The following is a 14,296-nucleotide window of genomic DNA, read 5'->3' as shown; positions in this document are numbered from 1 at the left end:
AACTGTGGGTAAAATGGTTAAAAACTGAGGCTAAAGCCTTTAGCCTCAGTTTTGCCTCAGTTATCCAAACCGAGGTTGAAACCCCCATGGCTAAAGGCTTTAGCCTCAGTTTTAGCAACCGAGGCTAAAATGACTTTTATAGCCTCGGTTCTTCAAGTGAGGCTAAAGAACCTTTTTAGCTTCAGTTTTCTCAAAATGAGGCTAAATCAAAATTTTAGCCTCCATTGTTTCCAATTGAGACTAAATCCAAATTTTAGCCTCAATTGCCTCCAACCGAAGCTAAATCTATTTTTAACCTCGGTTCTCAACAACCGAGGCTAAAGCCTTTAAAGTACACAATCAAAACTTTCAAGAACATGATTGTGTCCAACTATTCTCAGTTAAAGAAAACAACTAAATTACCCAATGTGACCAGAGTCTTGATCAAGTAAACTCTACAAGTTCGTTGAGTAACACTGCCAATCTGCCATTAATCACATCACTTATCCACGCAGTCTTAATAGTACTATAAGTGCAACCCTCTAGAAATTATGCCTTACTAATCCAGGGTTTAAGAAAGTACCAGCAATGAGTCTAGGAATCCCATGACCAATTTACTCTCAGCAGTTGGTATCTTTTCAGCATCCTCAGTTGTGGTTACATTGTGAATACCAGGTCCTGTTTTCTTCTTAATCCAAGTAACAATAGCATTCCTGTGTATTAAATTCAGAGAGCATTGGCACCAAATCATGTCAGCGAATTCACTGAAGATAGCATAAGAAAGGCTTGAATAGTGGGTGAAGTTACCAACTCCTAAGACAAACAGGAGGGTACCCATTTAACAACTGGGTGGGCCATTTAACAGGATCTACTGCTGACCTAAAGTATATTAGCTAATCAATGATGGTACATAAGACACTAATAAAGATTTCCATTTAGGTATCACCAAGTATCTAGAAATCAAATATTCAAATCCTATTGCTATGATTAGCTTGATCAATTAGAAAAAGATGTCAGACCAAAGATGTTAAAAGAATTAGTAGAAGACATGGAAATATGAAAAGATAACACTCACATTTTTCCAGCAATGGTCGAAGAATATGAAAGATGTACATCCCAGCTCTGCTAAGACCAACAAGATCACCAATATAGAATACTGGTAGGTTTAAGGAAACCATTTACTATTAAGAAACAAAATGAGTGATGTCAGGAAATTCCTTGTGGGCTTTTATTAGGGCCAAGAGTGATGTAATTGACTGGACAATGGTGTCACCTGCTTCGAGCGACTCAAAAATCAAATTTTGATTTATAATAGTACCTGATAAATCCACTTAAAAAATTGAAAGAACGACCACTGATCAGACGTCTGTGACAAGGTGTGACAAGCTGGGAATTTAAGTAGCAAAGCAAGAAATATGCGTATGCCAACATAAACTCCCAACACAAGAATATAAATCCAAAAATAGAAAGAATCTGAGTTCCGGTTATCTTTTCCTCCAGAACCTTCCTGCAATGCAGTTTGGGAAGCATGTATGAGTACAAGGATATAAAAAACTATTGTACAGCAATAGCAAAAAGGGACCATGGGTCTGCCACAACAATATGAAAATGTAAATTTCAAACATAATACTACACTCACATGTAGATATATGTTACAAATACTGAACTGAGTCCAAACCAAAAGAATCTAATAAACAACCTTGAGATCACCGTGCCTCTAGCTGTTGAATAAGCCCCAACTGTGAGCAGGACATCCAAGCAGCCTACAAATTCAGAATGGAACTTGATGTGAGAAAGACAGAAAAAGAAGTAGCAAAGAAAATATCCAAATGTGAGAGTTATTTTACTTAACCCCCATCTGCTTTGAGGCCCATCATATAAACGGTTTGGATCATTGAAATGTGACACGAGATCCAGCTGCTGCAGTCCCTACTTATAAAACCCCAATAACAAGTGCCTACTGAAATTCGAGGTAGAACTCTTCGCTATAAATACTGGGAAATTTCATCAGTTTCTGTCATTTCCTGTAAATTAAACAGAATGATTGTAAATCAATCTACTTTGCATCCAAACGCAACAACAATGTAATAATTCATCAACCAAATTTACAAGTCTGGTTTACAAACAAAATCCAAGGGCAACTCGAAAGCAATTGCAATACATAATTCCAAAGATAAAAGTATTAGTTAAAAGAGCAAATACTTGAACTTTCGGTTTACAACAAATACCAACAGAAGAGAAGCAAACATGTACCTGGACTTGCCAATCTTCATTCCTTGCACAACCATAAACTCGCATCATCTAGGTGCTTAGAGCACAGACACCTGCTGTGGTATTTAAGTTCTACGAATTATCATGAAAAGGTTCATAGCACTTATTCTCTTAAAAGAGTTACAATCTAATCAGCCACAAGATCTTCCTTCTACTATTAGAAGTCTCTCATAACCCATGAAGTATCAACTCACCATTTTACCGGATGCAAATATTAAAGCTGTTGTTTTCGGCTCCCTTATCCGCATTATGACTGCAGCAAAACGCTGTTGGAAAAAACAACTTGAGAAGGAAAATTAGTCATTATTGACAAAAGATACAATGCAATGAGGATTCATATAGGCTGAATTTGTGTCTGCCCTCAATCAAAGTGGGAATCAACTTGTGAACAGTTGGGGCATAAAAATAAAAAATAAAAAAATAAAAAAGTGGGCCCGAGAAAGTTTCAACTCCCTGTTGTTTTTAATGATGTGGCCCACTTTAATTTTGGATGTACCTTATGTTTGAGCTTGTCCTTAAAATGTGACATGTATTTAGTAAATCTGGCAAATCATTCAAAGTTGGCATTCCTGACATGGTCAGATTAATTGGGCCATATGTTACTATTAAAATATTGAATCGAATAACTTTCAAACATGTTATATAACATTGACTTTGATAACTGTGCATGACCAAAATCACTGCCAAATCAAATTTCTGGACACAAGAAAAAGGTGAATACCAGTTTTTGGGCCATAGCTTGTAGATCGATCCTTGCAATCAGCTTTATGGTGAGGCCGCAGCAGTGTAATTCGGCTGTGCTAGTTTCTACAAGCAATGTGGTGGATCCCAGTAAGACTATTTAAATTTGAACATACAAAATATTCTCTCCGTAATTAAAGAAGATTGAAATGGAGAGATTGGTGTTGGAATCGATGGTGTATTTGGTGGTGGTGGTGGTGTTGTTGTTGGCAGTGGCATTGCCTTCCACAGGCTTTCTTGAACGTTGACGACCTCTATGCATGTGGCGCTCATAGTACTTTTGATCCGACACCACATCCTTAGAGAATCACCATTTCTTTCCATCTGTTCTTCTGCACCTTCCTGGCTCTGGTTCCATGCTATTTCTATAGTCAAAGCACATATTTCTGCAACCAAGCCCTGAAATAGGAGAAGGAAAAAAAAAAATCATTCAAAGACAAAGATGACAAATGAAAAATAAATATTACTCTTCAAATAAGGGATAAACATGCCATCCTCCCTTGTTTCAGATTACAACTCTGATTACAGCCCTGTAGACGATGTACCATTCATTATACAAAAACTGCAAACCTTGCACTCTAGCTGCTTTCCTTTTCATTTTCCTTGTCCTTACCAAACTATGGAAGAAATATAGAACACCCAAAAGATGAACTCTCAAGCACATACATAAAGCACTAACAAATCAAAGCAGTTAGTTTAAAAGAAAAAAAATAAAAATAAAGTGAAAGGAAGTCCAAAGAACAGTTTTAGGGTGGATTTTCTATATTGCATACATCGAACTCCAAAAGGAAAAAAGCTACGGAGCCAAGAGGTGCAATGGGATCATGGAGATCAGTTTCTACATTAGCTACAATTGTGGTCATTAAGAGAATCTTAAAAAAACATATTATACCTGTAAACTAGTACTCGAAGCTTAGGTACATGATTTTACCTACTTCCATGCTATGCAATGGCTAGGCACATTCCATAGGTACTCCAGAACTTCGAAGTTCAGCAATGACACCCATTTTCTCCTTGAAAAAGCACTCCATGTTATCCATCTACAAAAAGAAAATCACAAGAATTCCAGTTCTGAATAAGAATACAAAGGCAATGCACAACAAGCATTAAGATGACATGCAAGTCCTGCACTCATCAGAACAAATAGATCCCCATGGACTACTTTTAAGATGCAACAGTGGAGTCAGTACAACAGACTGCTACCACACTGTCACAAGAGTTGCACCAATACTCGATGCCAGCTGCTGCTAAATACTATCAAATATTACGTGTAGCACAACTGCAAACAGAGAAACAACCATAAATTGTAAAAGATACAACTCCAATTCTAGTAGATGTTGAAATTAAACTACCAATCCTTAGCAGTCTGCCCAAGTACACAAAAGAATTCCTGTTCTAAATATGATTCGCAAAACAAGTTACAAAAAAGACAACCCCATATAGTGTGGAGAAGGCTATGTTGATGATCATATTACTAACATATTTTGTTAAATTATAATTTTAGTTATTATTTTAATATAAATTATTTGGATATGGCTGGCCATTTTTGAGACAGATCTAATACCCACGTTGCATGATATTGGACACAGGTAGCCATGTCTAACTGCACAAAATCTAAATTGAAGCAATGACATGTTCAGGTGAGGGAGCAGTTGGGTTTTTAAAAAAAAGCGTAGAACATTTTCAAAAGCAATTTTAATCATGTGCTTAGGGATCTACTTCCCATCTAGATGAAATCAAATTTCCACAAGGCAAAAGAAGATGAAAAGAAAATTTTCAAGTTATAAGAAACATCACAAGTAACTTACAAATATCACACCAATAGATAGTTCAGCCCAAATACATTCATCATCCATTCACCAATATATATATATATATATATATATATATATATATATATATATCATAAGTTTTTTTATTTTCATTTACATTCACAAATACATTCATCATCCAACTATTAACAACATTTACAAAAAATAAAATATATCCAACCAACTCTTAATAATAATTTGCAACTTAACCACTGGGAACCGTCATGCACTGCAATGTCTTACGGCAGAGCGGGTTCTGAGGAGTTACAAGTTGACCCTGACAATAGCATATAAATGAAGCGATAAAGATATAAATGATTCAAGATTAATTAAAGGTTTCGAGAACTTACATCCACCTCACTCTTGTTGCCAAGTAGTCTTGACGAAAATGCATCCACACTACGAGAATGGGAAAAAAAAATTGTGGCTGCACCGATACGGTCTAGTATGAACGGCTGCCTACGTACCCAATGTTGGAAGATTGGGATCAAGAAACTACGTAGTTCTTAATATTTGGCATATTTCTTTCGATATCGTTGTGAGATTTTCAAAATCTCAACAATATCTCTCCTTGACTAAAAGTAACCAATTATAGCTTCAAACTAAAATTCAACCCTTAAAATAATTGAATTTTGGGAGAAAAAAAGGAAGAGATGGATTAGAGAAATCTGTTGTAATACAATTCGAGGGAGGGATGAAATAGGAAAGTAGAATATACCTCAGTGGAGGTGAAACAGAATACAGGACCTTCCGTTTAAAGGTGATGGTCGATGGACGATGACGCTCCAACGGCGCAGGGAGGATTTCTCGATGGGTTCGGGCATGTTCGCCATGAACATCACATAAGAAATGGCCTGGATCTCATGAATGGCTGCCCTGCTGTAGCAGGTGTTGAGAGGCCCCCTCTCCATCTCACTCGAGAGTCTAGAGATAGTGTTCCTGACTGCTATCTCCAACGTGCGTTGTGCATTCCAATTACTAGTGCTTACTAAGTGAAATCTGATTAATAGCCAGAGTAATCTATCTTCAATTCATTACAAAGCTCTAAATGTTTTGGGATGAAAACTCGAAAATATATCTAGACTGGATAGGGCCCGTACCTGTTTGGACTCAAAGCCCCAACAAGTGATTGGATGAATTAGAAGAATAGTTTTCTTAAAGAACAAAAGATATATTCAAATTCTAATGCAGCAACAATAAACCAGACTAACAATGGTATACATGCATTAAGTCTACTGAAGAATGCATGCCACTACATCTATTGATTTTGTAGAAAATCTGAATCAGGGACCTAAATTCCTACAGACTGTCACCTCCAATTTGATACAAATCACAAAACTATGTCGTGTGAGTCTCGAGAGGACTGGTCTTGTGACTATTTGAACCAGGTGGCCTAAAAAATACACATTTTTGTTTCAGGAATTTTATCAAACATGTGACATGCTTGTTGCTCATTGGAATTCCATCAAACACATTGGCATAGATCTTGCACACATGTTCCAGGATGGAACATGTTGCATAGACAGGCTGCCTTACACGTGTGGGCTTAGCAAAGCTCCCACACCATTAAGTGATTTGGGCAGACAATACCATCATCCAAGATTCAGCTCAACAACATGCACACAATATTTTAATGAAATTGCATCATTGCCACTATCAGCACCACCCAATGACCAAGAACATGGATATCCATGTTCTAGCATGAACAAGCATACAGTATGAACCTACAAATGCAGGTATACATGACCAACCGATTCAAGCAGATTGAAGAGAAGTTCATGCAAAGATAAGTCACATTCCAGTTATATCATCTCCATCTTCAACAACACCTGCATATACAAGAAATTATATACAATATCAAGTTTCAAAAATAAAAAAACCACAAAAAAATAAATAAATAAATAAATAATCAAGAAGAACATTTAAAACAAAAAACAAAAACAAACAAACGCAGATCGAAAAAAGGACACTGAAGGGAGATGATTCTAATAATATGAAAAGGCGAAGAAATGGCTAAAATCAAAAAATCTAAAGAAAAAACAGACGGACGGTTCTGATTCAATTGGACCCAGATAACAGCAAATCTGGAAACAAATCCACCCAAACCACCCATTTACATAAACGGAAACTCAAAATCGGTTAAAAACCGCCAAATCCAACGCCGATTTTTTGCATCAATGCCTTAAATCCCTCGAAAAACTTGAAGAAGGAGAATAAATCCAATTCCAGCTATCAAAACCGGTTTCCTCGAGCAATATCGGATCGGGAAGAAAAAAATAACTGAAAGGATCATCGATCATAAAACATGAAACTGGAGAGAGATCGGAAACGAGATTTCATACTGTATAATGGAAATCACAGTGGGCGACGGAGCTCCTATCTGGACAGAGTCCGTCCTTGCAGGGCCGCGTCCATCTTAAATGGTGGGGGCCACTCATCTACCGTCTGCATGTGCATGTGTAGCTAGCAATCACTCATCATATACTCATCCAAAACCACATTTCCAAAGCCACAAGACATCAGAGAGAGACATCCACAAGCCCCGATTGTTTCAATGGTGGACAGGCATTAATTCAACAGAAAGTGGTGTGGAGAAAGAAAAACTCACCTATTTGAAGATGATGCTCAATGGAAGATGACGCTCCAACGGCCCTGGGAGGATTTCTCGATGGAAGATGAGATGGAAGAGGAAAAGAGGGAAAGAGGGAAAAAAGGAGCGGGCGACGGATGGGTTTCCTGTTGAAAATAAGATAAAACTTTCAATCCATATACTGTGAGTTTACCATAATTTATAACACAATCTCTATTAATGGTCGTACATGCATGGGACCATTTTCTGCATGGTTAAGATTTTTTACATAACAAAATTATAAATATTTACTATTTGCACTTAGACTGATTATTTTGATGGTCTGGATACTCTGTATCTCATCCATTATTGTTATGGACGAGTCACCACTATTTTATATAAAATACAAGACTTACAATGCAAAATTGGATTCAAAACGGTAAGTTAACTTTTGGACCTGGCATCGCTCTATGGGCCCACCATGATAGATTTATTTCATCCACGCCGTCCATCCATTTCATGACATCATTTTGTATAATATTCCCATAAAGAATATTGAAATAAATCTTAGGTGTACCACACAATCAGAAAACATTATTGATTGGACGTACATGGGTGAGCTTTGGATTTAAATCTTGGGTGGACCACACAACCTTTGGATTTAACTCGTTCTTTGGATATTGCCTTAAAATGATCTCTCCAAATGGATGGAAGGTGTGGATACAAAACGTACATCATGGTGGGGCCTACGGAGTTTGCTGACGTCACTTCAGTAGCTACTCTCCAGACCCAGATTTCCTGTGAAAGGCTTTCGCAGGAACTTCCTGTGCAAGAATGCTGGGTGGGGCCAATCGAGATATTTTGGAGAAATACACTCCGTTCATCTGTTTTAAGAGATCATTTTAGGACACGTGACTAAAAATTAGGTGGATCCAAAACTCAAGTGAGCCACAAGAGAGGAAACAATGGGGATTCAGTGAGCACCGTTGAAACATTCTTATGGACATGAAAATTTTGTATCAGGATATTTTTTCGGTTCTTTCACTTTATCCTATTGAGAGTGACCTTATAAACGGTTTAGATGGCCCATAGACATCAGAATGGAGCCTAAGAAGGTTTCAACGGTACAAATTTCTTTTCCCAATTTTCTCTCTTGCGTGACTCAATTGAGTTGTGGATCTAACTCATTTTTTTCAGATGCCCTACAATGAGCTATAAAAATGTATGAACAGGGTGGATTGATCAAAAACATTACAGTGGGCCCCACCCAGCATCCTTGCACAGGAACTTGCTGCGAAAATTTTGGCAGGAAATCTGCATCCCTAGTCTCCCCGGAACTGGCCCCTTGGCTGTGGTCGGTGCTCTGTGGGCCCCACCATAATGTATGTATTTCATCCATTACCTTCATCCATTTTTAAATATCATTTTAGGAATTTATTCCAAAAATGAGAGGTATATAAATCTCAGGTGGACCACACCACATGAAAACAATAGTGAGTGGATATCCATCATTAAAACCTCCTAAGGCCCACTGTACTGTTTATTTGACATCCAATCTGTTTATTAGGTCATGTAGGCCTAGATGAAGGGGGAAAGCAAAAATCATCTGGATCCAAAACTTTTATGGGCCCTAAAACGTTTTTAATGTTGACGCTCATTAAACACTGTTTCCTGTAATATGGTCCATTTCAGATTGGGATATGTCTCATTTTTTGGTCTCATGCCGTAAGATGATCTTTAAAAATAGATGGACAGCATGGATGAAACACATACATCATGGTGGGGCCCGCAGAGCACCGACCACCAGCCATTTGCGGGTGCCAAGGGGAGTAGCCAATCCGTTCCCCTTATTTGTAGTGTGGTCCATTTAATCTTTGGATATGATTCATTTTTTTGGATAATTCTCTAAAATGATCTCGAAAAATGGATGAACGATGTGGATTGATTCCAAATTTTCAATAAATTCAAAACTCAAGTGGAACATGCCACATGAAACAGTGTGGAAAAATGATTTCCACGTTGATACCTTCCTTGGGCCCACAGTAATGTTTATTTGCCATCCAACCTGTTCATAATATCAAAAATATATGAATGAAAATAAAACACAAACATCAACTTGATCAAAAACTTCTATGGCGTTGAAGAATTTTTCAATGGTAGAGGTTCAATCACACTATTTCCCGTGATTTGGTCCACTTGAGATTTAGATATGCTTCCTTTTTGTTCTTTACACCTCAAATTATCTATTAACATGGATGAACAGAGTGGATAAAATAAATAAATAATGGTTGACCCCACAGAGTTTACTCTGGTAAGGGTAATGAGTAACTCACCTAAATATAGTAAAGAGGAAAACATTCATAATCATATATTGGGCTTGCCTAAATGTGATTCACATATCCAACCCACTCATTATGTGTGTCCCACTTGGATGAGGGGTCAGACCAAGTTTCAGCCGCATCCAAAACTCATGTGGGCCCCACCAAGTGCTTTTATATATTTTTAGGATGTCTTCACATGGTTTTAGATGGAATGGCCCACCTGAGTTTCATATACGGATGATTTTTGAGATATCTCATAACCTAAAGGGGACACATCAAATGCATGGTGTTGATGTTCGACACACATCATGATGGGGCCCACAAAACTTACTAACATCAATTTTTAGGTTTTCACGATGTTACTGAGTTGGGTCATAATTTTGACTAGAATATTTGACCTATTTTACATGTTTAGTCCATTCACTCTGCTTTACTGATCAATAACCACAATTTGACTAGTTACTCGCCTCGATCAAGCTACATATGAGGAAGATATTGGGCATACAAGATTGATCAACAATTTGAGTGAAATTTGATTTTAACGTTTAAAGGTTCAATTAGTGGATGTACCTAATAATTTATTAACAAACATTTTTTTATTTCACAGGTAAATTTCAATTTCTATTTAAAAATAATATAATTTTCAAAATGTATATTTTTTTACTCTGAATTTTTCTTTGAAAACTTTTAACAAAATATCATTTTTATTATAAAATATTTCAAAAAAATTAAAATATAAATTTTGAATTTTTATTTTCAAAATCTCAAAAAATTTCACAAATTTTATTTTATTTTTCCGAAAAATTCCAAAATGCTGATTTTTTTCTTTAAAAGCATCATTTTGTTTTCAACTTTTCAATTTTCTTTTATAAAATGATATATATATATATATATATATATATATATATATATATATATATATATATCTATATATATATATATATATATATATATATATATATATATATTTAAAAATCTCTTTGTTTTTATAAACTATTATGGTGGGGTCCACATTGTGAAAATTTTCACATTTTAAAAATTTTTTATTTTCTTTTTTAGGATATTATTTTTTCCTCAAAATCAAATGCTTTTTTTTTTTTTTCAAATTTATCAACTTTATTTAAAATTCTTTTTTCCCACAAAATAGATTTTTATTAAATCACAATTTTTATTTTTTCAAAATCTAATCTTTTTTCTCAAACATTGTTAAATTTTTTAAACTTCTCAATATTCTTTTTCATGTGATATTACAAATCATTTAAATATTAATTTTAAATTAAAAAATAAAAATAAAAATTTCACTCATTTAATATAAAAAGAAAATAAATTTTCTTTTTGTACTCAATCAATTGTTAAAAAGTAATCTTAGATACAAATATGTAAAATTTTAGAAATAGATTTTTATTAAATCACTATTTTTATTTTTTCAAAATCTAATTTTTTTTCTCAAACATTGTTAAATTTTTTAAACTTCTCAATATTCTTTTTCATGTGATATTACAAATCATTTAAATATTAATTTTAAATTAAAAAATAAAAATAAAAATTTCACTCATTTAATATAAAAAGAAAATAAATTTTCTTTTCGCACTCAATCAATTGTTAAAAAGTAATCTTAGATACAAATATGTACAATTAAACCACTGAAATTCTATTAAAAAATAATTATTAGACTATAAAAAATTTATTTTTTATATACTCATATTCCTATAAAAATGAAAAAAATTAATGTTGAGGCAAAAGTCCTTTTACGACGGACATGATTCGTCGCAAAAGTCCTTTTACGACGGACCATGATCCGTCGCAAAAGCAACTGAAAAGCGCGCCATCTGGTGTTTTGGGCGGGAATTTACGGCTGTTACAAAATCAAATTTTGCGACGAATTTTGTCCGTCGCCTACTAACGACGGACCAATATCCGTCGTAAATACGTCGTAAATCAGATTTTAGCGACGGATGTTCGTCCGTCGCTAAATTCAGCGACGTTCAGACCACGGATTTTCGACAAACACAGGCTTAGCGACGGACTTTTTCCATTAGCGACGGATTAAATCCGTCGTTAAACCAAGAGATTTTAGCGACGGACGAAGTCCGTCGCAAAAATAAGTCGTAAATTGCCCATTTTGGCGTAGTGCTACCTCTCCAATTCCCAAAAGATGCTTTCATATTCGAGAATTGTGAGCAACAGACAATCAATATACTTGTAGACAATTTAAGATAAACATGTATAACTTTATGGTACACTGACATGAATGCGGATAAGCCTTAAATTAGATTATTAAACCGTCCAAAAACAGAAGTTGCCATCCTTAAATTAGATTATGTAGCTGTCCAAAAACAGATTATTTAATCGTCCAACCACACATCAACGGTGGAAAGATACAATGGAGAACAAGGTGGGAAGATGAAACTCCTATACTTAGAGAACTTGATATCTGCAGTGTGGGATGACTCTTCCACTTTCCTGATCGTACCAAGGAAAGGAACAGCCCAGCACTTGGAAGTCTCCCTCCAATAGAAGAACCCTACACACTTGCAATCCTTACTGCACTTCTCCCTGCACTCTTCCACCTTCATGGGCCCCACTCCCTCCACATTCCTACTCAAGAAGTGTTCTGCACCATCGATCTTATAGTAATCGACGCTTGCACTAGCCTTGCATGACGTACGACGATGGGGGCTTTGGAGGTGCGCACTTCTCGCTCCACCCCAACATTCCTTGGCGCTGAGGGCACGCAACACACATCCCCTCTTGGTACAGCCCAAGCGAACCACACTTCATCGGCAATCCATACTCCCTATCGTAGCCGAAATCATAGAATGGGAATGTATCAAAATGACGCAGGGGAGGACGTGAGGTCGAGCACCGTCTTCCTCAAGAGGATAACTATTCCGAATCCACGGAACTTCTCCGGACTCCTCACAGAGACTTCTCGAGAAAACAGAAAATAGAAATAAATTCTAATAAATTCGAAATTGATTGATGAATAATTAAGAACAAATTCACAACCCTTTAAATAAGGGTACCAAGCAATGAGAAAGAAATCAGAATCAAACTACAACTCAAACTCCTAGAATCCACAACTTACTATAAATAGTAAACTTACTATTTATAGACGGTCGTGATGTCTACTAGTGCGCAAGGTTTTCGGCCAAAAATAGTAAGTGTCCTATTTGGCTTCACCAAACCGTTCTCCTAATTATTATAAGCTCTTTTCACGTTGGGTGCAACTCCTAAAGCCCGACAGATGAAGAGTTATAATCAAACAAAAACTTGTTATTTATAGTAAAAACGAAATTAAAACAGGGAAACTACCGTCAATTAAGGAGTTTTTCGCAATTCCGGACTGCGCAACCCGGCATAGCGGGTTGGTTGGCTAAAGTAGCTCGTTCTATCCCAAAATCATATATTTTACGTCAGATAACTCATTCCGGATTTCGAGATACGCCCAATCTAAGGTCCGATGGTCCGGATCACTTCTGTAGTCGACCGGGCCTTTTCTGATCCATCTTGGCCATGAAACTTTCCGCCACCCACTCTACATCACAAAAGTGCCACTGAAGTATGAAAACGTTGGCATCCATGCACCTTCCACAACCTTCTCATAGTAGGTGAATGTCCTCAGATTCCCATCCGATCCCAACCGTAGGAATGAATACGTGTTATTGTAATTCAGCCTAACCAAATCGAATCCACCTGAGGCACTCCCATTAACTACAAAATTCAACGTTAGGTAGAATGCCTCATCTATGTGATGCTTTTCGCTTACGAAGGTGACTGCTTCAATCTGATTATCTCTTCCCCAACCTCCATACTGAAGATCCGTACCGGAGTGATCCATGTACATGACGAACCCATTACGAGCTATCTCCAAGCTATACAGACCATCCGATCCGTCCTCAGCGGATGTGCGGCTGATGAGCTTCTTGGTACCGTCCAATCGAACTGACTGGCCCACAAGGAGGGTGTCAGTAGGATGGTTGAAACTTTGCCACAAGAACCTACCGTTCTTGTCATGAAGGACTAGATTCCCAGTGGAGAGGAGCTTAATGCCATTGACGCCTTTGTTAGCTGTATTGGTTTGCCAGACGACACGGCCATCTGCATCAGCAAGGATGAGATGCCATTGCGGCCGAAGGTGAGAGTGGCATTTTCACGGACAGGATCGTTACGGTTAGCATCCCAGACCCAGCGCATGATGGCTTCGCCCCGTGGGGTCCCCATGCGGATGGCGAAGACATGTGCATTTGGGGTAGTGTTGTAGAAGCAGACCCTGAAATGGAAACTGGACAAGCCACTGACGGTCACCTGGTGATAGAAGGCGCCATATTCGGTTACATAGTCACCCATTTCGCCTTGGTTCACCCATTGAATTGCTGTGCAGCGTAGAGTAGCCATTGAAGCTGCTTCTACTTGCAAGAAAATGAAGTGCTTTGGAATGGGAGTATGAAGGGGTATTTAAAGGGGTGTTCGGCAGCGAGAAGGATGGGATTAAGATCTGACTATCTGACCTTTGTTGACTAGTCAAACTCGACACCTTTATCTACCACCTTAAACGGTTAATAAATGGGAGAAGTATTCACGTGGAATGGTTGCATGGAAGC

At 37.1% G+C, this 14,296-nt stretch overlaps 1 long non-coding RNA gene and 1 pseudogene across 1 annotated transcript; both read right to left on the bottom strand.

Moving 5' to 3' along the window:
- Positions 1-1,363: 1,363 nt before the first annotated feature.
- On the bottom strand, positions 1,364-4,048 carry LOC131247206 (uncharacterized). Its single transcript, XR_009171564.1, has 6 exons — positions 3,923-4,048; positions 2,972-3,390; positions 2,747-2,792; positions 2,233-2,516; positions 1,832-2,003; positions 1,364-1,742 (listed from the first exon to the last, which is right to left on the bottom strand). It is a non-coding gene; the product is annotated as an uncharacterized LOC131247206 (long non-coding RNA).
- A 9,182-nt stretch (positions 4,049-13,230) lies between these two features.
- Positions 13,231-14,090, bottom strand: LOC131246917 (EP1-like glycoprotein 2; annotated as a pseudogene).
- Between the last annotated feature and the right edge of the window lie 206 nt (positions 14,091-14,296).

Source organism: Magnolia sinica, chromosome 5 (assembly GCF_029962835.1).
Source record: "Magnolia sinica isolate HGM2019 chromosome 5, MsV1, whole genome shotgun sequence".
Classification (NCBI taxonomy): domain Eukaryota; kingdom Viridiplantae; phylum Streptophyta; class Magnoliopsida; order Magnoliales; family Magnoliaceae; genus Magnolia; species Magnolia sinica.
This window is presented reverse-complemented; position numbering and strand designations above follow the sequence as displayed.